Source organism: Antechinus flavipes, chromosome 3 (genome assembly GCF_016432865.1).
Source record: "Antechinus flavipes isolate AdamAnt ecotype Samford, QLD, Australia chromosome 3, AdamAnt_v2, whole genome shotgun sequence".
NCBI lineage: Eukaryota > Metazoa > Chordata > Mammalia > Dasyuromorphia > Dasyuridae > Antechinus > Antechinus flavipes.
In genome coordinates this window covers 382,763,117-382,788,058 of record NC_067400.1, presented here as the reverse complement: position 1 = coordinate 382,788,058, position 24,942 = coordinate 382,763,117, and the positions used below count along the sequence as shown (strand labels likewise).

At 35.5% G+C, this 24,942-nt stretch overlaps 1 protein-coding gene and 1 pseudogene across 1 annotated transcript in view; one reads left to right on the top strand and one right to left on the bottom strand.

Moving 5' to 3' along the window:
- The window catches only part of SPATS2L (spermatogenesis associated serine rich 2 like), a 222,937-nt gene that overhangs the window by 5,502 nt on the left and 192,493 nt on the right, over positions 1–24,942 (top strand). The window lies entirely within an intron of this gene.
- LOC127554420 (60S ribosomal protein L6-like) lies at positions 11,315–23,032 on the bottom strand (annotated as a pseudogene).

Below are 24,942 nucleotides of genomic sequence, written 5' to 3'. Positions count from 1 at the left end.
TTATTATTATAAATGGAGCATTAAATTTGGTATTAAAAAAATCTAAACTTAAATCCTGGACCAAATAAGCAACAGGTCACTCAACCTCTCTGGATCTTAAATTTTCACTTTTTATAAAATGAAGGGCTTGGCTTAGCTCTAAGTCTGAAAAAAAAATGTCATAGCATGTGACATTTAACCTTAGCATTGCAAGAGACCTCAGCAGTGCTCTTGTTCAATCTTATTTTACAGTCAGGAAATGTAAACCCTGAAATTAAGTAACTTGCCCCAAATCACAAGGTATCAATGGAAAAGCTAGCATTTGAATCCAGATTTTTTGACTCCAAATCCAGTATTCTTTGCATTATGTTATGATTTCTAGCTCCTATTTTGTCATGATCATATACTTTCCCATATTAATATTATGTTAATGTTTCATGTACTGATGCCTTTTTTCCTTCTAGATTGCAATCTCCTTGAGGGAATAGACTGTGCCTGATAATTTTTTGTATACTGTATCTGGCACAGAGTAAATATTTAAGAAATTTTAATAAGAGAACTATAAAGGGAGATATTTTCTGGCAATGCTGATTGCCAAACATTACATGGGAATGATGAAACGTGAAATGGTAGGAAGCTTTTTAAAATTTGTTTTCAATGGCTTTAATCAATCTCTGTGATAACCAGCTGAAAATTTTGAGAACTTTATATTTTCCAAAGTTAAGAGATAATGATGGACTATGGTATAGCTATGACATCTTTGCACTAGCAATAGTTTGCATTATTTTAAGATCAGAGTTGGGAGTCTTAACATTGAACAAGAGTTGAGTATTTAAGCTTTATGTCAACATTAAAAAAATCAAATTATACCAATCAAACATTTATTAAATGCTTACTATGTAACAGACACTGCTAATTAAACTGTCAACTATATAAAAATTCATACCACTGGGGCCTCTAGGTGCCACAGTGAATAGAGCACTGGACTTGGAATCAGAAAATTCATCTTCAAGTTCAAATCCAGCCTTAGAGACTTATTAGTTGTATGATCCTCATCAAGTCACTTAACCCTATTAACCTCAGTTTCTTCATTTCCACAATGATCTGGGGAAGGAATTGGCAAACCAGTCCATTATTTTTCCCAAGAAAATCCTAAATGGGATCCCAAAGAGTTGAATACAACTGAAAGAACCCAACAACAATAACAACTTTATGCTTATTAAACTATGATCTGTATAAAAATTCAGCCAGCCACTTATAGTCTTTCAGACTTTATTTCAACTTTCTTCATTCTGCAACCAACATGTCCAAAGCCTCTGTTGAACATCTGGCTTTTTGAGATTAAGGAGAAAATCTCAAAATACCAATACTGTATTTAGAATAAAGGGCTCATTCTGATTAAGCTATTAGTTAAAACAGGTATGAGAGGTGAACAAAATGGGCACGTTTTAGAAAATGATACAGAAAACAAAGAAAAATTAATGTAGGCCATCTATGCCTATGAGAGCCTCAAATTTTATTCTAATATGGGAGACATAGAGAGCACATAACTGAAAAACAGGTTGTGAAAGGAAGTTTAACTTGGAAAGAAATTCCTCTGAAGCCTTTGTCATGCAAAACATAGGTCCCTGCATGCTGAAAAACACACTCTGAGGACAGATATTAACCATATATGTAAATGTACACCTTAGGCAAAGATCTCAAAGTTTTAGCATCCCTTCAATAAAGACATGACTTGCAACTTGTCTAGAGATGAAGAATCTTTGCCTCAGTTGCTACCTAGCCACAATTGCTTAATGAGTATGGCCTCAGTCATCCTGAACATTTGACCTGAGTTCTCTCATTCCATCCAGGACCATCTCCAGTCATCTTGATCTGTAACTTGTCACTGGACCCACGTAGCTCTAAGGGGAAAGTGAGGCTAGTGATCTTGTCTAGCCCTCCCTCACTTAAATCCAATTCACTCATATGTCATGGCATCCCTTCCTTTGATGCTCTTTGAAAACAAAGGACAAAACAACAAGAAGGGGCAGATCGTGGCTTGGGGGTCCTGGAAATTGTTCCTACTAACTTTCAAGGAGTTTGCTGCATCGAAGCAAGTTCTAAAAGTTTAGATGTTATCAATAGTTTTCATTTTTTACTTTATATACAATGGCTTAAATCTATGAGAGGCAGCATGGTGATTGGAGAGATCTAGCCTTGGAATCAGGTAAATCTGGTTTCAGGTCTGCCTCTGACATATTTGCTGAGTGACCCTATGTAACACTTTTATTATGATCCGAATCTTAACTCAGGCCAGTAGTAGAGGGTCAGATTTGGGTCTAATAGGCAGTATTGTCTTCATGGACCATAGTATGTAATTGAAACAACTTGGAATAAGTTTTAAAAGGATTTAATTCCTAATTAAATTTAAATAAAACAATATTCCCTTTAATATCCATATTCATCACAGCAATCAATGATACTCTGTCAGGAAGACAACAATTTTGCTAGAACTTCTAGAGGGTGACTCTAGGTGGACAGCTTTTTATGCCCTTAACTCTCTGAATCAACCTGGTCCCATGGAGATAATTTCCCTGTTTTCTTAAAGTGAAATCATCCTACTGTATAGTAAAAAGATAACTTCCTTGCTTCATCATCCAATTTCTCAGTGCCCAGGCAACTCTCCAACACTAATTTTTTATTTTTTTTCTAGTAAATTTATTTAATTTTAGTACATATTGTTTTATGAATCATGTGGAGAGAGAAAAATGTTTCTTTTAAACCATGGGAGAGATAAAAAACAGAAAAAAGGACTGAACACAGCATGTGTTGATTTATATTCAGTCTCCTTAGTTCTTTTTCTGGATGTAGATGGCATTTTCGGTCCAAAGTCTATTGGGATTGCCTTGGATCACTGAACCACTGAGAAGAACCAAGTCTTTCATTCTTGCTATTATTGTGTATAATGTATTCTTGGCTCTGTTTGTTTCACTCAGCATCCGTTCATGTAAATCTTCTGAGGCCTTTCTAAAATCAGCTTGTTCATCATGTTTGTAGAATAATAATATTCCATTACCTTCATATACCGCAATTTGTTCAACTATTCCCTGATTAATGAGCTTTTTTTCTTTGTTACCACAAACAGAGCTACTGCAAACATTTTTGCACATGTGGGTCCTTTTCCCTCCTTTATGATTTTCTCGGGATACAGATCCAGTAGTAGTTCTGCTGGGTTAAAGGGTATGCAGAGTTTGATAGTCCTTTGGGCATAGTTCCAGATTGCTCTTCAGAATCCACTAGATCATTTCACAACACCAACAATGCATTAGTATCCTAGTCAATAATTAATTTTTAGATGCTGACTGCATTAGTATAGTTCCCTATGTCAATGCAATCATCAGTATGCATAGTGAAACTCAATTAAATACTCATGTGGTCCATATGTTTTCCAAAATTAACAAGATGGTAGTTCTTCGAACTTTACTACACATAGACTAAAAACCATGATATTTTGTTCAGTGATCATATCAGATCTAAGAATCAGTGACCAATTTTATCCACTGCCTAACTAAAGTGGGAAAGCCATTAGAGATCTCACAGAGTCATATGAACATATGAAAGGTCTTCAGATTGCTGCAACTAGGTGTTGCACTTTACCATCTATCACCTAATTGACTAAAACAACAATCATCTCACAAATAGAACCAGTGTCATTGAGTTAATTTTTTGATAAAGCTTATGAAAAGTAAAGGTCTCTTAGTAGAATACTTTGATCATTCCATGCTAACCCTTAAGATTTTAGAATCTAAGAGGTAAAATCAGATTTACATATCAATGTTATTAATGAGTAAATATCCAAAGAATAGAAGGTTAGTCTTGTGGCCTTTACACATACCAGTTATGTAGCCATAAGCAAATCACTCACTTTAACCTTTTGGTACCTCAAGCAAGTAAGACTCGCTAGAACAGTGTTGGTGATCTGCATTGGAGAGGGAAGTTTACACACTAGAAGTTCATTACCCTGAACAAATCATAGCTCCGAATAAAAAACAAAATTCTCCAAGACTTTGCTTACTAGACAGTCACCATCACTGTAGTATTGTGCCTTGAACACACTATATTCTCAACAAATATTTGTTAAATGAATGAATGCATGCATGAATGAACAGTAACCTAACACTAATAGTTGTCTTTGAAATGGGAAATACTGAGGAAGCAAGAAATGATTTGTGGCAAAGTCAATATAATAATTCATTGTCAACATTGCCAACTCACCATAGTTTAGAACAAAGTACTACTTTGTGGAATTCAACATCCTGTAGCTCCAGTTAAGTATGTGACACACTGGAATACTCAAACTGGAGAGGTCCAGAGCTGGACATTTTTCCACCAAACTGGAGACTTCTTTTCAATGTTAAAGATATGCTGTGAGTAGTTCCATTGTGGTATCACTGAAGATCTATCTTGCAGAGACCCTAATGGAAACAGAAACTTCAGTTAATAATTGCTTCATTCTGACATCACAAATCAGGTCTCAGGCTACTACCACTGTGGCAATGGAACAGCAAAGCAAGAACTGTTGTAGGGATGGCATTGAAACCTGGTAAATAAAGGAAGCTGGAGAATGAAGAATGTCAAGAAATAATTTCTTTGAAAGAGGTGGGGAGGGAGGATACAAAGGTACCATTCTGCATAATTGTTACTCATAGTGTTTCATTTGGAGAGAGCTCTTGCCTTTTGTAACCTCTGCCATCCATTTGTAATTTGAATAATTACGTTCGCTCTGTTGATGAAGATGAACAAAAGTCTGTTGTGGTGGCTGTTGTTTGGTGTGATTGTTTTGTTCGGTCATATCTGACCTTTGTGACTCCATTTGGAGTTATTTTGACAAAGATCCTGGAACGGTTTGCTATTTCCTTCTCTAGTTCATTTCACAGATGAGGGAATTGAGACAAATGGGTCTAAGTGATTTATCCAGGGTCATACAACTTGTGTCCAAGGCCAGATTTTGAATTCACAAAGATAAATCTTCCTGCCTCCAGATATAGTGCTCTATCCATTGTGTAGACCACCATACTGCTTCTGTTCAAAAGCCTAACAGTTACATAAAATTGAAATACAGTGTTTTAGGTAAGCCCTAAATGAAAGGAAAGACTTGGTATAGTGGAAAGATGCCAAGCTCAGATGAATTTAGAGTCAAAAGGCTTGAGTTCAGATTTTTGACTTGTTCCACTTATCTGTGTAATCTTGGAGAATTCATTTAGTCTTTCTGGACCTCAGTTTCCTCACCCATACAATGAGGGGCTGGACTAGATTCCTGCTAAGGTTCCTTCCAGCTCTAGAATCCTAGAAAGGACTATCCATCAAGTATCCATTTCTCATACTCTTACCATTCATATCACACAGATAATGAGGACAACAGTAGTTAGTCCAAAATATTAAAAGTAGTAGCCACTGAAAAAATTAAGACTCTCCAAAGGACTTAAAAGAACAATTTACAGGCATTTAGAGAACTTCAATAGTTTCCTAGATCAGTGGTTCTCAAACTTTAGTTCTCAGTGTTTTTATACCATTAAAATTATTGAGGATCTGTCCAAAGGTTTTTTGTTTACATGGGTTATATTTATAGATATTTACCATATTAGAAATAAAAACAAATTTTGAATTTGTATATCTTCTGAAAAGGTTTCAGAGACCCCCCAGATTTCTCTGGATCACACCTTGAAAACCACTGCCCTTGATTGGTGACATCAGACCCATTAATTTCTTAAAACAACTCATATTTTTATAAAGCTTTAAATGTATTCTCCTCAAGCTAGTCTTCTGAAATAAGTTGTCCTTGTAGACAAGAAAATTAAGGTTCATAGAAATTGAGTGTCTTGATTATGGTCACACTGCTTTTGTTTTTGAAATGGTATTTGAACTCAAGTATTCTAGGCTTTTAAATTTAAGTAACCTTTTCCTAACTCCAGGATGCTTCCCCAGAATGGAAAGTGTCAATCAACTAGAAGAAATAATTTACTGGGGATGTAGACTAGTTAGAAGTTAAAATTGTGGGAACAGTTTTGATAAATTGGAGCAAAACCAGAGATTATTTTAAAAAATTAGGATTTAGTGTCCCTTGAAATAGATGCAAACTTGGATTATACATTGTAACTGAAAAGAAGTGGTCAGGAGGTGGTATAGTGGATAGGGTTAGGGCTTGAAGTCATAAAGACTCATCTTACTGAGTTCAAATCTGGCATCACACATGGAGTAGCTGTGTGATACTGAGCAAGTCACTTCACCGTGTTTGCCTCAGTTTTCTCATCTGTAAAATGAACTAGAGAAGGAAATGGCAAAGCACTCTAGTATCACTGCCAAGGAAACACCAAATAGGGTCATTAAGAATTGAACACAACTGAAACAACTCACCAATAACAAAAATAGAAAAATAGAAAAAAAAACAACAAAGAAAACAGGGATGATTTTCTTAAGCTTTGAATTATTTGCAATCTTTTCCCCCCCTTTTGTTAATAATTAGCAGTCACACTTTTATATAGATAGAGGATATAACTGGCTTTGTGATATGATTGCAGGACTTTCTCTGCCTTACCCTCCCAAAAAAGGTACCCTACCACTCACCAGTGCCTGAAGTATCACAATTTGGGTTCTTTGTTCCTTTAATCAAAGGGTTTCTAATAATAACAGCTATTATTTATACAGTGCTTTAAGATTTGCAAAGTGTTATAACAGAGGTTATATATACTCCACAAGAATGGTCTTTTTATCTATACTTTTCAGTTAGGAAACTGAAACTCAAAAAGGTTAAGTCAGATCCCCAAAGGTAGTCAGGACCTGAGGTAGGGTACAGATTTGATCTTCTGGACTCTCAGACCTCTTTGCTTCTATATAGCCAGTATTTACATAGCTTCTATGGAATATCTACATGCTTCTTTTTCTTTGTTAAAATTCAAGCAACCCTAAGAAGGCTAATACATTGAGACTTCTCAGTCTTTTCCATTAAATCTCAGTTTGTTCAACACATGGTCTCGATGGGAAGAGTTTGATGATAACAACACGAAAATTGCTTGCTAGGGGAGATACATGGTGATGCTTGAGGACTCTGGTGACATTGCTTTGATCTTGGTTTGCTGATGGATTTGATTAAGGGAAGAGGGAAAGAAAGGGAACATAAAGGTGACTGAGAACACCTGGAACTCTTTTCTCTGCTTCACAATTTTGGCAAAGGCCAGACCTGACTCTAGGTGGCCATTTGTGAGGCTGCCAGCTGGAGCTATGACTAGGGAAACATAGAGCCACTGAATAACCTTAAGAGAACTGACCTGTGTGGGCATAATGTATGAATATATAATGATAGTTTTAGCATCCCTGGATATTCTGATTTTAATCCACCACCAAAATAATGTTTTATTTTTATCCTTTACTGTTAAAATGCTTTCTTTCTATAGAAAAGAAAAAAAGGGGGGAAATCCAGCGAGGAATTATCTGAATAAGGAAGAACTGTATACAAATTAGAGACCAGGGACAGATTCACACTCATTTGTTAGTACCATTCTTCTCCAAACGGTGGGTGCTTTAAAAGTTCTTTTGTTGCATCCTTTATTGTTGATAGGATGGGGGATGGTGGGAGGAGATAAACTAAATGGAGAAGACATAATTTTAAATGGAAGCAGTAGAGTTCCCAGGGTGAGCTGCCTTCCTTGCATTATAGTGATTGCTAAAACATAATCAACCGAGGATGTTTATTGAGGTGTGCTTTCTGCAGTGATGAAAATTCCATCTGACACAATGCCATTTATGATAGGCAGGTGTTTTCTGTGGGATTGTGTACAGTTTGGAATGTTCAAATGGGAAATCAGAAAACAGAATGCTAGCTACTGTGACTTCACTAATGTTGGAGGTGCATCCCACCCCCAAAGAAGTTTGACTCTTAAAAGATACATTGGACTATTCATAACTCATAATCTTGCCTAATATCTACCTGAATGCAACTGGTCATATCATAGCCATGAAAGACACAAATGACATTGTAATTTAATACCCAAACTACAAATTATTGAACAGAAGTAAACCCACTACCATAAGGAAAATTCAGACTGGAGGCACTTTTAACCCTCTCTCTCTCATTGCCAGAATTACAGCAGAAGAGAAATAAATTCGTGTGTTGTTCTAACAGCCCCTTCAGAGAGAACTTATGTGCTGCAGTGAATTCTTTGATATAATCAGCGAGGGTTGCCATGGCAGCATTAATTTATAATTTCCATACTTTTGTAGCAGACTGGGCCGTTGGGAGGGGGTGTATTTAAATTTATTGTGTTTTTTACCCCTCATTGATTCAAATGAAAGGAAGATTCTTCATATCCATTTGACTAAGTGTAAGGTATTGTGTGGGTTTTTTTAGTACCCAGGCTAGGGCCTGATTGTAAGTTACTTTAAAAAACTGAATTATTTCTTTTGGATTATTATGACATTCTTCAGGGAACAACCATTTCAGTGTATAGACCATGCTTTATATCAAGGTCAACCTTCTGACAGCCTTAGCTCTCTAAAGCACAGCCTTCAACCCTGAAGTACATGGAAATACCTGGAGCACCCAAGACAGCTGTCACAGAAGCCAAGCATGGCAATGCTTCACTCAAAGCTTTATTGACACTAATGTTGCACAGTGCTTAACCACTTTAGTTTTCTGGTTTCTCAGTCCACTGAACATTCTACGTATCAAATTAGGACAAGGGTAAGGTAAAGAGATGCTAGAGGAAGGAACCATGATATTAAGTGTTAACTGTAAGTCTCATATCAAGAGGTGAAGCAAAAAACCTAAAAAAAAAACATTCAGCATTATTTTCCACTGCTATATTGAATGTTTGCAATGGAGCTAGTCCTTTGGGCACTTAAATAGAGTTTTGTGGAAGAATTAGACTAGCCACACTATTTTGAAGGCAAGAGTCTTTAATATTTAGGAAAGATCTGTGGTATGGAACTTAACAAAAGGCACCCAAAGCTTGAGATCATAGGGAAGGAAGGGAGGGCAGGTAGGGACATCACAGGAAGGCTCATGTCCAACCTAAACAGCTGTCATTACTGCCAGGTCAGATACAGCATCTCACATCTACTCCCCTTCCCCAAATTAGGCAGTGGCTGAGTAGTTCAAAATAGCATAGGAAAGTACAGGGAAGGGATACAATTAAGAATACTGCTAATGCATCATGCCTGATGGTCTTTAGTTCACAGTGGGAACAGGGAATCTATGGACTAGGTACATAATAATATCAAACTGACTTTATAGAGGTTACAAAAGTATAAACACACTAATATATTATTGGTGGAACTGTGAATTTGTCCAGTCTTTTGGAAAGAAATTTGGAATTATACCCCGTCATTTTATTGTGCATACTCTTTGACTCAGAAATACCACTACAAAGCTTATAAAAACCACCCAGAGAGAGCAAATAAAGAGAGAAAATACTTATAGGTACGAAAATATTCATAACAGCACTTTGGACTATAACAAAGAACTAGGAACAAAGAGAATTGGAAATTAATATATGTTAATATGTATTAATAGTTTGCAAATATGCATTAATAGTATGTTAGTATGTATTAATAACACATGAATATAACTAGTAAACATGAAAAAGAATGTTCTCAGAGAAACTTGTGAAAACTTACATGAATTAATGCATGGTAAAATGAACAGAAGCATGAGAATATGTACATATAATAACTGCATCACCATACAGAAAAACAGCATTGAAAGACCTAAGAACTAGGATCAGTGAAATGAATGCCAGTGTGTCCTGATTCAGGGGACAGAAAGAAATATGTCTTTTTGGACCTGACCATTGCGAAGATTGGTTTTATTTAACTATGTTCGTCACAAGGAACTTTATTTGGGGAAATAAGGAAGGGAACGATGAGGAGATGGTTGTAGTGAGAGTGCTGCCAGAAAAAGTTAAGGCAAGATTGTTTTCGAAGCATTTACAAAAAACGGACAAAAGAGAGCAGAAGGAATTTAGAAGGAGATGTAGACTAACAGGGCAGCTTTGAAACTCACAGGTTGAATTTATTGTGTAATTTTAAAAATACAACTGTATGTAACAGACATTTATACTGTTGTATATAACCCTCTTCTATTTTTGTATATGGAAGTGTTCACAGTGATGTTTATTAAGTTTAGAATAACAAAAAAAATTAAATTTTTCTGCTTTTTAGAGCTGTTCAGGTGACTCAGGACAGCCTTCTCTTCTATTATCATCACTGGCTCATTTTGCTCATAATGTATAAAATTGACCTGTAAATCCTGCCCTCCGGATCCTTCCCAAAGATGTGTCCTTCTTCAAGGACTCCTGCCATTCACTCAAATACTTTTTTCTTTGTAATAGTTTTCTGTCTGAGTCTTTTTCTATTTCCTAGACCATTGGCAGCTGTCTTTGAGGCATCCACAGGAACCGCCTGCTGGTATAAGAGAGATTTTCATGAATACTGGGGTAAGAGGCCAGGAAAAGAGGAAGGGGAGGAACATAGTATTTTGGCTGCCTCAGTAAGCACTAATTAACTAGTTTATGAGAGGAAAAGCTGCTCCTTATGGCTGAATAATAAATTTGGCGAAATGTTTATATTTCTTCTCAGGCAAAGATGGTGATTTCTAAAGTATGCTACCAGGACAATGTGCTAGTTTTCTGTAAAGTTTTTTTTTTCTAGGTTAACCATCCTCATTTCTTCAAATGTGCCACAGACAACAAGGTTTCTAGTTCTCTATGCTACTGGTTACCCATCTCTGTATAGTCTGAATACTCATTATGTTGCTGCTATTATTATCACTACTGTTACTGCTACTATATTATATTTGTAGTGCTTTAAAACACACACACACACACATCGTACATTTTCTTATTTGAATCTCACAATGATTCTGTGAGATAATTAACAGATTAATTAATTAATTAATGTGAGATAATAGAACAGAGAGATAGCATTTATCAGTCTCAATGTGCCAACTACTAGAGATAACAAATCCAAGAAAGCATGCAAGATCCTGGCTATATGGAATTTACATTCTGATGGGAAAGAGAATATATAAAGAAGAGCTAACAAGAGGAGGTTCTCATATAAATTTGGAAACATATGATTTGGAAACAGTGGCCAGAATATGGGAGTGAAAGGTAAGGACAAGGAAAAGTCACAGATCAGGAGCAGGAGTGCTTCCAGGATTTCTGGGAGGGAAGTGGGGATGATGGTCAGGTAGCAGGCAGCATGGTTTGCAGCTGGTAGAAGCACTATTGTCCCATTTTACAGATAAGGAGCCTGAGGCTTAGAGAAGTTGTCACTTGCCCACAGTCACAGAACTAAATGCACAATTCCAGCTCTGGAATGACCAAAACAGAGAAAAGTGGTTCTATTATTGTAACCTAAAACTTTTGTAGCAGCCATACCACTTTGGTGAGCTTTCAATTAGTGCAAAAAAAAAAAAAAAAGCTATTTTTTAAAAACAGTTAAGCTTATATTCCCCATCTTGTACATATCGATAATTTTTATCCCTATTACATTTTATATTAATAATTATAAGCCCATCGTAGGACCTAAAGGATGTTAAACATCAGCTAATCCAAGCCTATAATTTCATAAATGAGGAAACAAAGATTAAATGACTTGTCCAAGAGCATATAAAGAGAAGTCGATCCAAGATTTGAATCCAGATTCTTTGCCTCCAAATCTAACACCTCCAGATCTAATCATATCTAAATCTATTAGTCTGATAAATTACTTTTAATCTGGAAACAGATTTAAAAAAAACAAACAAGATAAGTTTGAGAACTAAGCCATCTGGCATGTCATCCTCAGGTTGACATCTCAGTTTGTATTTCAGTGGTCTTTTGGCACTGTCATTCACCCCTGTATGAATCTTTCCAACTCCAGGGGTATCAAATACATCATCTATAACATGTCTGAGTACAGCCCAAACCAGACTAAAATAGAATTGAGAAATCTTTAACAAAATAAATAAAAGTACAATAAACAAAAACATTAAAAGCTAAGCCAATATGTGGCCTGCAGGAATTCTTATCTGTGGATAAGTTGTTCCATGTGATTTTGTCAAGGGCCTTAATTAGCCTTCAAATATACTTTGTTTACATTGAATTTTTAAATTTTTTTTGTCCCCTTTGACAATATGGTGAAACCTGTTGATTTATTTTTTTAAATGATAACTGAATGCTAAGTTTCTATTGGAGGTTAGTGAACATAAAGAACACACAAGTTCATGTGCTCACCTGCAATCGGTCCACCAGGAATCCTCTTAGTTCCCAAATTAAGAATCCCTGGGCTATGTTATTTCTCATTTTATTTGGTCCTGTAACACAGTGAAGGAAAAAAAAAGTTAATTTAACATTACTCTTTCTTAATTCTTTAAAAATTGTTTTGGAAAAAAAGTACTTGGGAAATTTACTTACCTATGAGTCAATCATATTTATTAATGTATTAGTATTAAAGAGGATTTCCCTTTATTTCTAAACTTCAGCTACCTTTCCAAAATTTTTTTCTTGGGAAGATTGAATTGACAAATGAGAATGGGGTCCAGGGATGTTAAAGAGGTAACATTCACAAATGTAACTCATTAGCATCCATGTTTATTGCCTTATAAATATAAACAATGAATTAGGCTGGGTCAGATCTAAAGAATATATGATCCTTTATGTGACTAATGTGAAAGTGTTAGTGGTGTAGCTGTAATAATATTTTAGTGCAATTGATTTGTATACTTTAGTACTATTAATTTTTATCAACTTGAAAATACAGCATCACTATAAACAAAAACTCTTTCACTTGCAAAAAAAAAAAAAGAAAATACAGCATCATTTTAAAAAATTTCTTTGTGGTACTATTGAAGTTTTTACATGCCACATATGTTATTAATAATGGACATTTATATAATACTATACAATGTATACAGTATGTTATTCAAAATCAACCTATTGTGTTGGTAATTCAAGCATTTTATTTTTATTTTATAAGTGAAGAAAACAAGGTTCAACAAAGTTCACATCTGAAATTTAGTAGGGATGTTGTCTTATATTTCCGTTTGAAAAAAAAATCAACTTCACAGGTATAAAATTAGAAAAATAGAGTTCTGTCTGTCTGTCTCTCTGTCTGTCTCTCTCCCCCTACCTCTCCAGGGAAGACTCAGCCATACACACAAACCTTTCAACAAGAGCAGCCATTTTTGTTAAGTACTTTGAGATTCAAGGACAGACCTGTTATGATGTTAGTATATACATTTCATAGACATGGTTTATTTATTTTGTGGCTTCTTTATATATGCCGAGTAAGTAACATTGATTTCAGACAGTTATGTACCAATTTTCTTTTGTCTACAATAACATCTAAAAGTTTACAATACACCTGGCGGAAGTCACAGAATATTAATATTCTATAGCACATCCTTTGACAAGTACTGGCTTAAAGAACTAAGGAAAGAATCCCAATGTGCTCTTTCCCTTGACCATATATGGCTCATGGTGTTCAGTATCTGGTGGCCCAGAAAAGAAAGGGCTTTGATAAACTGGAATTATCTATAAGGGCAACCAGATGCTGAATGGTCTTAAGTTATTGTCATAAGATGATAAGGGGGAGGAAATGAGGAAAAGGGAAGCTGGAAGAAGAAAAGCATCAAGGAGTACATGTAGTTGTCCTCAAATGTTTGAAGGCCCATCATGTGGAAAATGAATTATATTTGTGTTTTGGGCCATAGATTACAGAATCAGGAGCAATAAATAAAAGTTGAAGAATTTAACTTCTTTATAATTAGTTGTTGATAAGTGGGATGGTTTACTTCAGGAAGGCCTCTGCTAGAGACTGCTTGGTATCAGGTAACTTAGGATAGGGATTCCTTTTGAGGTATGAGTTTTCATAAGCTCTGAGGTCCTAACTCTAAACATTAAAATTCTAAAATTCTGAAATTCTTTGAATCCCAATTTTGTCACTTATTATCTATGTGAAATTGGGCAAATAACCTCTGATCCTTAGGTTTCTCATCTATAAAATGAAGAGGTTGACCTAAATAACCTTGTAGGATCCCTCCTAGCTCAAACATTCCTTTGTTTCTATAATTTTGGCCATGATTCCATGGGTAATATCAGTTTCAGGACTTGAAATCAGGTCTTAGTCAGCAGACTTGGATCCAGTGTGCTTTATACTGTGCTAAGCTATGCCAAATGTATAATTCCTATCTTGAATATTTTAATCAATATACTAAATAGGATTACTTTTCAACTTGTGCCAGGTTAGAAAAAAAAAAGAATTAAAATAATGACAGTTAGCATGATATTGTTCCTTAATGTTACAAGTAATTTCACATCTCATTTGATACTCTTAATAACCTTATAAGAGAAGTACTATTATCTTCATTTTGAGAATGAGGAAATTGAGTCTAAGAGAGATTGAGTGATTAGCCCAGGGCCACACAGATGAGGCAGAATTTGAACTCAGGTCTTGTAGTCTCCAAGTGTAGTGCTCTATCTACTTTAGGGCTTCTTAAACTTTTTCTACTTGTGATTCCTTTTCACATTTTCTGTAATTTTTACAGCATCCCAGGTAGATAGGTATATAAATTAAGTATACAAAACAAACATTTACTATAGTAAATCATAATTTCACAACTCCTACATTCAGTTACAAGTCTCTGTATGGGGTCACTACCCACAATTTAAGAAGCTGGGACTATATCATCTAAATACTCTCTGAGTAACATTAATGAGCCTAATCCCATCGTAAACCAAAGAATAGTGTGTTATCTTGAATGTAAGTTATTCTCTTTTGTGGTTAAATTATTCTCCCAAGAAACCACAGTATGATTTCGACAGGCAGGGGAATGTTATAAAAAGTATACCCATGTTGGAGTCCTCCATTTGAGGACATTTGAAGAGCCCTCGATTTGAATTCCCCCTTCAACACATAGAGCCTTTTTGTGTTTTCATTTTTCTCATCTATATAAAACCTACAGTTCCTTAACTCACCAAATTATTATAATATTTAAATGACAAATTAGGTATAAAGAGTGATATAAACCTCAAAGCTCTCAGTACAGATATTAGTACCATTATTTTGTAAGTTACCTTTTCTAGGATGTTAATGGCCTGAACAATTGGATTCACATCAAAATAGTTTTAAAGTTCAGTAGCTCACTGCTCATGGAGTGACTTATTCATGTATGTCAACAATTGGCATAATAAGCATAGTCCTGGTGACCTCATCTCAAGAAAGCTGGAGACATTTCAGTTGTCAAGAGGAATGGAAAAGAGGGCCCTCATAAAAACAGTCTGAACAGATTATGGATCTTCAGATCAGAAGAGAAAAGCTGAGGGAGAGGTGTATAGTTTAAAATCATTATTTTTTCCCATTAGAACCAAAATGCTGAAACTAGAGGGCATGCCACAAAGAATGAAAGTTAGAACAAATAAAAAGAAATACCATTTTACTTTATATTCTCAGTAATAAATTTAGGATTTCTTCATTCCCACTCCCATAAGAGATAATATCAGCTGAAAATTGTTATGAAGGATTTTGATAAAACAATGAAGGATTGATCACAATGATGTTTTAAAGACACATAAGTGGTTGTAGAATATATCTCTACCTACTTAGAAGTCATTTTTATGGAGAGCAAATACTGTTAGTAGAAGAGAGTGCTGGACTCAGTTTTAGGATACTTGCATTAAAATCCTGGCTCTGGAAATTTAGTATTCATGTGACTGAGTAGGTCACTTAAATACTGAGCCTCAGTTTCCTTATCAGTTAAATCAGCTTAATAGTACTTGTATCAACCTATCCATGAATTGTTATGAAAAAAGCACTTTATAAACCTCAGAGCACCATATAAATTAGAGTTAGTATGGAGCATTCTACAAAATGCCACTTAATACCACTGTGAGAGATAGAGTATAATAGAATCAGTCAAGAAAACTAGAGTCTTGTTAGTTTCTGCCATGAACTATCTCTGTGTCCTTAAACATGTTGCTCTCTATCTCTGAGCCTTACTTGCCTCATCTATTATATTAGAATACTGAGTTGGAAATCCCTAGGTTCCCTTACAAATCTCATATTCTGTGCTTCCTTGATAGAATACTTGAATTAATGCATTGGTCTAACTTAGTATATGGTTTCTCTTATGTTCTCATATATAGCAGAGTAAAACTCCATAATAAGCCACTGTAGGTACAGTGCAAAGGGAACCCATTTTGGAGTTTGAGGATCTGGGTGCAAATCCCAGGAGCTATTTTACTTGCTGTCTGTGTGACCTTTGGGTAAATTGCTCCAATCTCACTATTAGTTCAGTATCTATGATGCTTTAAACAAAGTGGTGGGATGAAATGTCAGAAGTTTTGAAAGACTGCAAAGAAAATTTAGCTAGATCTTAGAATATTTTAGCTACTCCCTTCCTCTTTGTTGAATAATCATGCAAACTTCCATTTCATTTTAGTCATATGGATCAAACCATGGATTCTTTTTTCTCTGAAACACTCAGAATAATCCATATTGAGTAATTAAAAGAGTTTTAATAACAAAAACCTAGATTTAGAAGTAAAAGGAAACAGAGGTCATCTGGTCTCAGACCCTCATTTTATAGATGGGGAGACTCAGTCCTAGGGGATTTAAATGACTTGTCAAGAGTTGCATAGATAGAGTTGTGTTAAAGTTAGTATTTGAATCCAGATCCTTTAACTCCAAATCCAGTACTTTTTCCTCTACTCATAAGGAACAAAAATAAAGTATGTTGACCCTGAAAAGAAAATAATATAGTTTCACAGGCATCAGAATTAATTAATGCTTGAGAATAAGAATCTAACAAGAAGTCACTGATTGATCATTATTTATGACATGGCACACTAGAAAGAAGCTCACACCAGAATACAATTACTCCCTGGTGTGAACTCCATGGGGAGGACACATTAAGATGGAATGAACCCCTAAATGATTGTTCAAATAGAAAAGTGACAGGCTACCCAAAATGTTGGTCACTTTGAGCAGTCATCTTTGTAGCTCTCAAACCTAACCTCTGGTGGATTAGAGTGACAGTCAATTTTCTATGAGAAAGGTATAATTAATATGAAGACCAAGGATAGCTTATAGACTTTTGCAGTGTTGCAGGCCTTGCCAGTCAGCACTTACTGCACAGTTTCTTAGAACAAAGAAAGAACTGAAGCTTCTTTTAAGCCGGAGGATGGGGATTTGGCATTTTGTCAGTTTCAGCTTATAATGAAAAACATGAATTAGGGCCTAGTAGTAAAGAAAATCTCTCATAACAAAGCAGCACCTTGTATTATATTTTATAACCTGCTTCTAGGCAATGAAGGCTATATTTTTCTTTTCTAGTTCATAGGAATTTCTAAGACTCTTTGGCTTTTGAATTCTAATCCCCAAATTACATCCCAGAGAATAGTTTGACTGGACTTGACTTCCCCATCCATAGGCATTGGCTTCCTTTCAACCATTTTGACCTTTTAGAAAACATACATTGCCTGTTTTTTATGAGGTTAGAGATTTGGAGGGAACATCTTGTAGGAATTGGCAAATTTAATCCCAAGTCCAATACTGTTTGTTAATATTTCTCCTGGGATTGCCTTGAAAAGAAGATCATGTGGTAAACGAGGCTTGAATGCCTGAAATATGAGATAGACAACATGTTATCAACTAAAAAGAAAAAGTAGACTTTTAAGATCATATAGTCTAGTTCTCTCTTTTTCTAGATGAAAAAACTGAGGCCTAGAAAGAGAAAATTGCTTGTTTGCTGGGTCATGTAATCATTAGCTCTGCTTAAATTGGAATCTCCTGACTGAACCCAGTGGTCCTTCCATTTTATAATTTCCATAGATTCTCTCTTCTCAGATCCACATTTAGATAGCCTGATCTAGGAAAATTCTTGAGTGTTTTATTCCCTAACTCTTTATTTCTGTTTCCTCATCCCTTGTTCCTACTGCTAGATCTGAAGGCATTTTAAAATGATTTCAAGTGAGGGTAGGACAAAGTAAGCAATGAATGAATGGATGGAGAGATAAATAAATAAATTCTTGGACAAATTTCAAAATCCACTTGTGACAAACTCCACTCAATGTTGTTAGCACTGAGCTGCCTTTGCCCTTAGCAGAGCTAAACTCCTTTGGTTATACAGCCCTTACTGGTACTGCTGATTGCTGTAGCTCCTTCCTCTCCCATCTGTCTATTAAAGCCTTAAATCCTGGCACGTTGCTTTTTTTTTTTTTTTTTTTAAGCTTCATGCCTCATTCTCTAATTCCTTTGATGGGAAAAGCTCAGGCCTGCACACACAGATGGGGTTCCTACAACCTAATAAAAACTCCCAGGGCAGCCAGTTGCTATTTATTGTGACCAAGGCCTAGTGTATTCTTGTAGACTAAGCATATATACACTGTATTGTTCCAAGATAGGAAAGCGACAAAATTTCCTCATTTGAAGTCACCTGAGAAGACATCTAATCTAGCCAATTTCCAAGCAATAATCCTTTCTACAGCTGTCCCTGACAGGTAATCCATCTAGTTTCTCATTGAAGAATTCCAGTGAGTGGGAAACCACAACTCCCCTCCTCCCAATATTTGTGTTGTTTACATAATGTAGCTCCACTAATAAGAGCTCAAATACACTATGTGCTTTAAACTTGTGTAGGAAGACCTCTTTTCCTTTTCTAAAGTTCTCCATAGAAGGTAGAGCTTTCCCTCTGGTTCAGGGGTTTGTAGTCATGTACTCTTCAGCAGTATGGCAAAGCTGATGGGCTTTTTCTCAAAATAATGTTTTAAAAGGAAACATGTTATATTATAAAGGAAACTAATTATTTTGAAATATAGTTTTCAAAATTTTTAAAAATCCATGGATCCCAGATTAACACTCTTCTCCTGTTCCCCCTAACCCCCCCTTCCCCCGCCCATGTACTTGGAGGAGGATGCCATTGTACAATTTGATCTGTTCACCACAGAGCTCTCATTCTTAACACATAACCAAATTATTTCTTTTTCTGGTCATGACACATCCTTAAGGTCCTCATACCACTTTTCACACAAAAGCCAATGTTAGCATTGTTTTAGAGCTATCATGTGCTATTTCATTACCTCTAAGTTATTTTGTTTTTTAAAAAACTGTTATTCTGAGCTTTAATTATCAGAAAACAAGTTATATTTCAATATGTTCAGAACAGAAAAAGAGAATTTAATTTAATCCAGGAATTCATATTCTCTCTCTCTCTCTCTCTCTCTCTCTCTCTCTCTCTCTCTCTCTCTCTCTCTCTCTGTCTCTCTCTCCCCCTTCCCTTCCTTCCTCTTTCTCCCTCTCTCTCTGTCTTTGTCTCTTCATATCTATATTTATATATGTATGTATATATTTATATTGAATTTTAAAAAGAATATGGCAAATTTAACACATTGGTTCCAAAGCTATTCTCTGGTTTGTATCTCCTTCTGAACCTTATATTTCTTTGAATTATTATAACAACATGTTTAAAAATACATTTTAAGGTTTGTAATTCTCTTTATAAACTTTACTTCATTTACATCATTCTATGTTGATGTACTACAAGTATCATTATCCCTCTTTTATACAAAACAGACTCAGAGAAGTAAATTATTTGCGCGTGCCCACACGCACACACACACGTATCTAGAGCCAGATTTTATTCCATTTCTTTCTGATTCCATATATAGCATGCTATGCACTATGCCATGCTGTTTCTAGATATTTTTATTTTTTTGAGGTTCTGTGTTTTTTGAGATGTTCTTTGATTTTCAACCATTTAGCATCACTGGGAGAACACTGATTTTAAAAAGAGACTGTTTGTGGCAGCAACATTTTATATCATTCAAAGCACCATGTAGTTTTTTCTCATGTAGTTCCTTTTACTCAGTTTTGGATCTAGCTCAGTAGTTCCCTATGAGTGTATTCTAATTTTTATCTATAGTACTATGTGTGTGTGTGTATGTATATATATAAAGATACATATTTTTATGTATGCACATACATACATACATACATGAAGAAAGTGAGAGCATGTATATAGACCAACTCAATGTGCTTTTTAACTACTTTGTTTTCTCATTGTAGATTGTTCAATAATGATAAATCACATTTATGTGATAACTTTTCAGATTTTACTTTCCTCACAATGGCTCTGTAAAGTCAGTAATGCAATTATCTATAGATGATGCAACTGCAGCTCAGACAGTTGAAATAATTTCCCAGTATCACAGTTTCTGTTAAGAGTCTTATTGAGAACCCAGGCCTTCTGACATCAAATTCTAAGTTCCTTTCACTATACTATGCTGACTCCTACACTGTATTATCTTAAAATATGGAAAATTAATTGATTATAAAAACAATTATATTTCAGTCTGGGGAAGGAAAGAGAAAGGAAGAGATAAGAAGTATCTTGGAGTAGTACAAAAAAGTGCCCTGGACTAGGAATCAGGAATTCTCTTTATTTTCCACTGGACAAATCTATTGATTCCACAGATGGGCTATGAGACTTCAGGGAATATGGCCCTAGAAACTACAGGGGTGAGCTCCTGAAGCTGTTGATTCAATTCTATTTGCCTTAGTCTTCCACTAGACTGTAAGATCTGTGGAGGCAAGAACTATGTTTTATTTAAAATTTACATACAGATTAGGTACTTATTGGAGATTGTTTAATGAATGGCATGATTTTGGTGAATTTGTAAAAATATAAATACTTCTGAACATGGGAAGCTGTCTTGAATGTGTGAGGCTCTGGAGAGGAAACTCGCACAGCACAATCAGGAAGTACAGAGGCCTTGAAGCCTGAGACACCTGGATGCGGTTTTCTGTGAGCAGCGAGGACCACTTGGTGAGCGGAAGCTCTGGTCGCACTGAGATCGCATCATCAACGGGAGGCGTCTCCTTCTCTAATTGGCTGGATGTGACCTCATAGACCCCATATAAGCAGCGGGGACCAGGAAGTAGATGGAGTTCAAGAGGAGTCAGCAGGAGGTCAGTAAGAGTGCAGGAAAGGGCAGGATATGAACGTGTGGAATAAAGATTTTAAGCTTGGGCCAAGCCACAGTCCTCCAGTGCTCTGTTGAATGTGAGAACTGCTCGGTGAGGCGGTGGCCAGAGATCTCTGAAGACCTCTGACTGGGTAAGATTGGTAAAGACCCATCGTAGGAGACAGTGGCCAGGGATCGTCTGAAGGCCTGGGAATTAGGCATGACTGATAACCAGTAATCTCTGGGTGGAAGGTTACACCAATGTCTCCACATTTTTGTTTGGTTCAATCTTTTATTCTCTGCACTTTTATGCAATGATGTTTTCTGCTTTTCCCATGGTAAATTTCATCACAAAAAGCCTATTTTGTATATTATATAGAAAACCCCATCAAAATGAATATATATATAGTGATAAAATATTACCCAAATATGAACTATTATAATATTGTTGTTTTTGATTGTAGGTAGTCATTTACTTCAAGTACTCATACAACAAAATTCCTGTATAACAGAATAATTTGGTTAGTCTTTTGGAATGTATTGAAATAGGATTCAATCTATATATTAGGCCTGTCACAGTTTTGCTATTTTTCATTTCTACAGGTCAATAAATATGCCTTGATAGTAAAGCCAGTGAAATCAATATTTCTTGCTGTAATAAAGCAACAGCAACAATAAATTCTTACCACATATATTTTATCATAAATGTAACTATTTGAAATATCCTCAAATGTATATCACCAACACAATGCCATGAACACAATTGTAATGAGAGAAAAAACCTGGAACATTTATAACCCCATATTTTACCTCCTTGATTAATTCTCATGTCTCCACAGCAACCCTAATATTTATTGCACTCACCAGATAAACATGAAGATCTCAGAATATGGAATCTCTCAAGAAATCATAATTGATTTCCCAAGGTTTTAGGTGAACTTGCGTCTAACCTCTGCTTTTCTTCCCATAGGTACACTTTAAGGCATGTCTGAAAATGCCTTTCAATTATTATAATCAGACTACCCACTTTACATTGTTTTGGTGAGGAAAGTTTTTTGTAAGCTATCTATGTATAGGTGTGTTCCTGAGAGAGAGAGAAAGTGGGAGAAAGAGAGAGAGAGAAAGTATGTAAACTACAAATGAACATTATTCTGGATATCACCTACCTCATTATAAACAATATATGCCTTTCTTTTTAAAATTTTTTAGCTATTCCAAATAATTTAATAAGAGTTTTCTTCAAGGCCTTTGAAACACCTGTTTGTGAGAATAAATTCAATTAGAGAGAGAGAATACAGAATATAGGTAGCCATGGGGCTGATGCATTTTCTTCATTTGGGGCAGGATCTGAGAGTTCATCATTTTCTTATCAGCCTTTGACTACTCTGTAATCTTACATTTCTCTTTTTGTAATCTTACCTTTTCTCTGCCAAAAATCTCTCCTTCAGGATGTTCAGATTTGCAGATTCTTTTCTTGAAGTAAGCTTCAGTAGGATGATTGGGAAATTTACATCTGAAAGATTAATCCTGGTCGAGGTCACAGTGACAAATTTCTGGCTGGTCTTTTACAGAGGAATAGGGTTGATGGTCAGGAGCAAGCCACTAGCCAACTTGCTTCAGGACAAGCACTCACTCGCTCTTGTGATAAGCAGGATCATAGCCATGCTTGGGGGATTCTCGTTCCAAGGTTCCTCACATGCTGGCTGGAGGGGTTTTTTGCCAGGACTTAGCAGCTTTCTAGGCACATTCTCCACAGGGTAATACCCAGGCATTTTGCAGATCCTTACTACATGAGTTCCTACATTTTTGTCACCTTTTGCTGGCTTTGAAATAGTAGCAGGCACCTTCTCTCTCTCCTTCCTTTTAATTCATGTTTTTGGTGCAGTGCATTTCTCCTTGTACTTGGCTCACTTGGAATACATTGCAGACTCCCTCAGGTCAGGATTGGATTCCATCTACAATGCTTTTAAGGTTATTTTCATCACCTTTTCAGTTGCATCTTTCTTTTTGTTCTTCTTTTACTTTTTGATCTTCTTTTCTTTGGATTCCTTTTAGATTTTTTTGTCTGCCATCTTGAGAGAAGGGGAAAAGCATATCATGCCTTTCTTAATGCAACCCAAGTGTCTTCTGATGATTCCAAATCCTGCAGTTATCTATCTTATGAAAAGCTGGAATTTGTGAAAGTTATTACTACTTTTTTTGCAAATCAATCAACAAGCTTTATTAAAGCACCTACTATATGTGAGGTGCTATGGTGAACACTGAAGATCATAAGACAAAAAGAAAACAATCTTGGCTTCCGGATTTATCCAGTAGTTTTTTTTCTAGTTACATCTAGAAAGATGTAACATTCTATGAATGTACATAATTATTGTGAGTAAACATTTTGGGTTGTGTTTAAAAGACCCTTAACATGTTAGATATACAACTAACTCTTTATGTTAATGTATGTGATTTTATATTAGTAACTATTTGAGATCATAGGATTTAGAGTCAAACCGAGACTGTGGAGATTACTCAATTTAATCCTCTCAATTTACAAAAAATATATAGTCAGTAAAGTTGAGTTTTTTAAGTAAAGATAAAAAGATAGTTTTTTTAATTTTATGGTTCACAAACACAGAAAGTTTTGAACTTTATCAAAAGTGTGAAAAAACATTTTAAATAAATCTCTTTAATGAAGTATTTTAATCACTAAGCTATTCCTTCTGAAAAGCTCTCATTTATGAAAAATTAAATGTATCTGAAATTTTTTTCTGGACTAAAAAATAAAAACTGATCTTTAAATCAACAGTATTTGGGGACAGAAATAAATGTTTCTCACACAAGTAGCTTTGCTAAAATAGATTTTGTGTGGAGATGGAAGCTGGCCACAAAGTACTAAAGTGAAGTTAATTAAGCACCAGAGCAGTGAATATTTCTTTGGGTTGTAATATATAGGCTTATTTATAATGTAAAGAATCCTTCATAAAACTGCTAAAGAAAAGGGAATACTTAAAAAAAAGTGTTGGTCTCCTAACTGTTTGGGGCTGGAGTTCTCATGTCTTTTTTGTGCTATAGACCTCTTTGTCATTCTAGTGAAACTTGTGGGCCCTTTTTTAGAATAATGTTTTTCAATGCATGGTAAAAAATACATAGAGTTACAAAGGTAATTCATTTCCTTTGTGTGGATGTATGAAATCATGGATCTATATTTATGCATAGAGATAGATATATAGTATAGATATAAATGTAGGTAGGCATAGATATAATTACAGGTATAGATAGATTCTATATATCACAACTTCACAAACTCTAGGTTAAGAATTCCTAGCATATAAGTGAGAATTGTGTCTCACTTGTTTCTTTTCCCTCACAGTGCCTAATATAGTATTATAATAAATAAACATGTTGAATTGCTTAAGACCTAGTTTGGCTTAAAACCTAGTATTCCAATTAGGTACAAGTTGAGTAAGTGAATTTTCTGTAGTATAGGGTGGAGATCTTGCTTTTCACAGCTTCTGACAGGATAATCTATCACTAGACAGTCATAGGAAGAAGAAAAAAAATGAATATATATTGTATAAGATTGGGAGGGAAGGAAGGTAAAGTAGGGAGGCGTAAGTCTGAATTAGATTCTGCACCAATCCTCTGCTGCCACTCAAATCCATAAAAAAAAGCCTGAGGGGGGTTGGGAGAATGCTTAGGAATGGGGAGGTTACCTTGACTTGGCCTTCCAAGCTATACCTGAGACTTAGGAGGGTTGTAAGTGATCTGGCCATCTCAGGGAGTGGTACAAGCCAGGATCCGTTGTTGGATACGTGCAACTTTGATGATGGGTCGAGGAACCTATATCATAGGAAGACAGAGGACCAGGTTAAGGCCATTAAGAATCTGGACTAAAAAAAATAAAAAGATACTTTATAATCTACTCAAATGCAACTCCTCTGGGTAAACATTGGTAGTAATAGAGCCATAATGTCAAATTTAACAGATCTTGCTT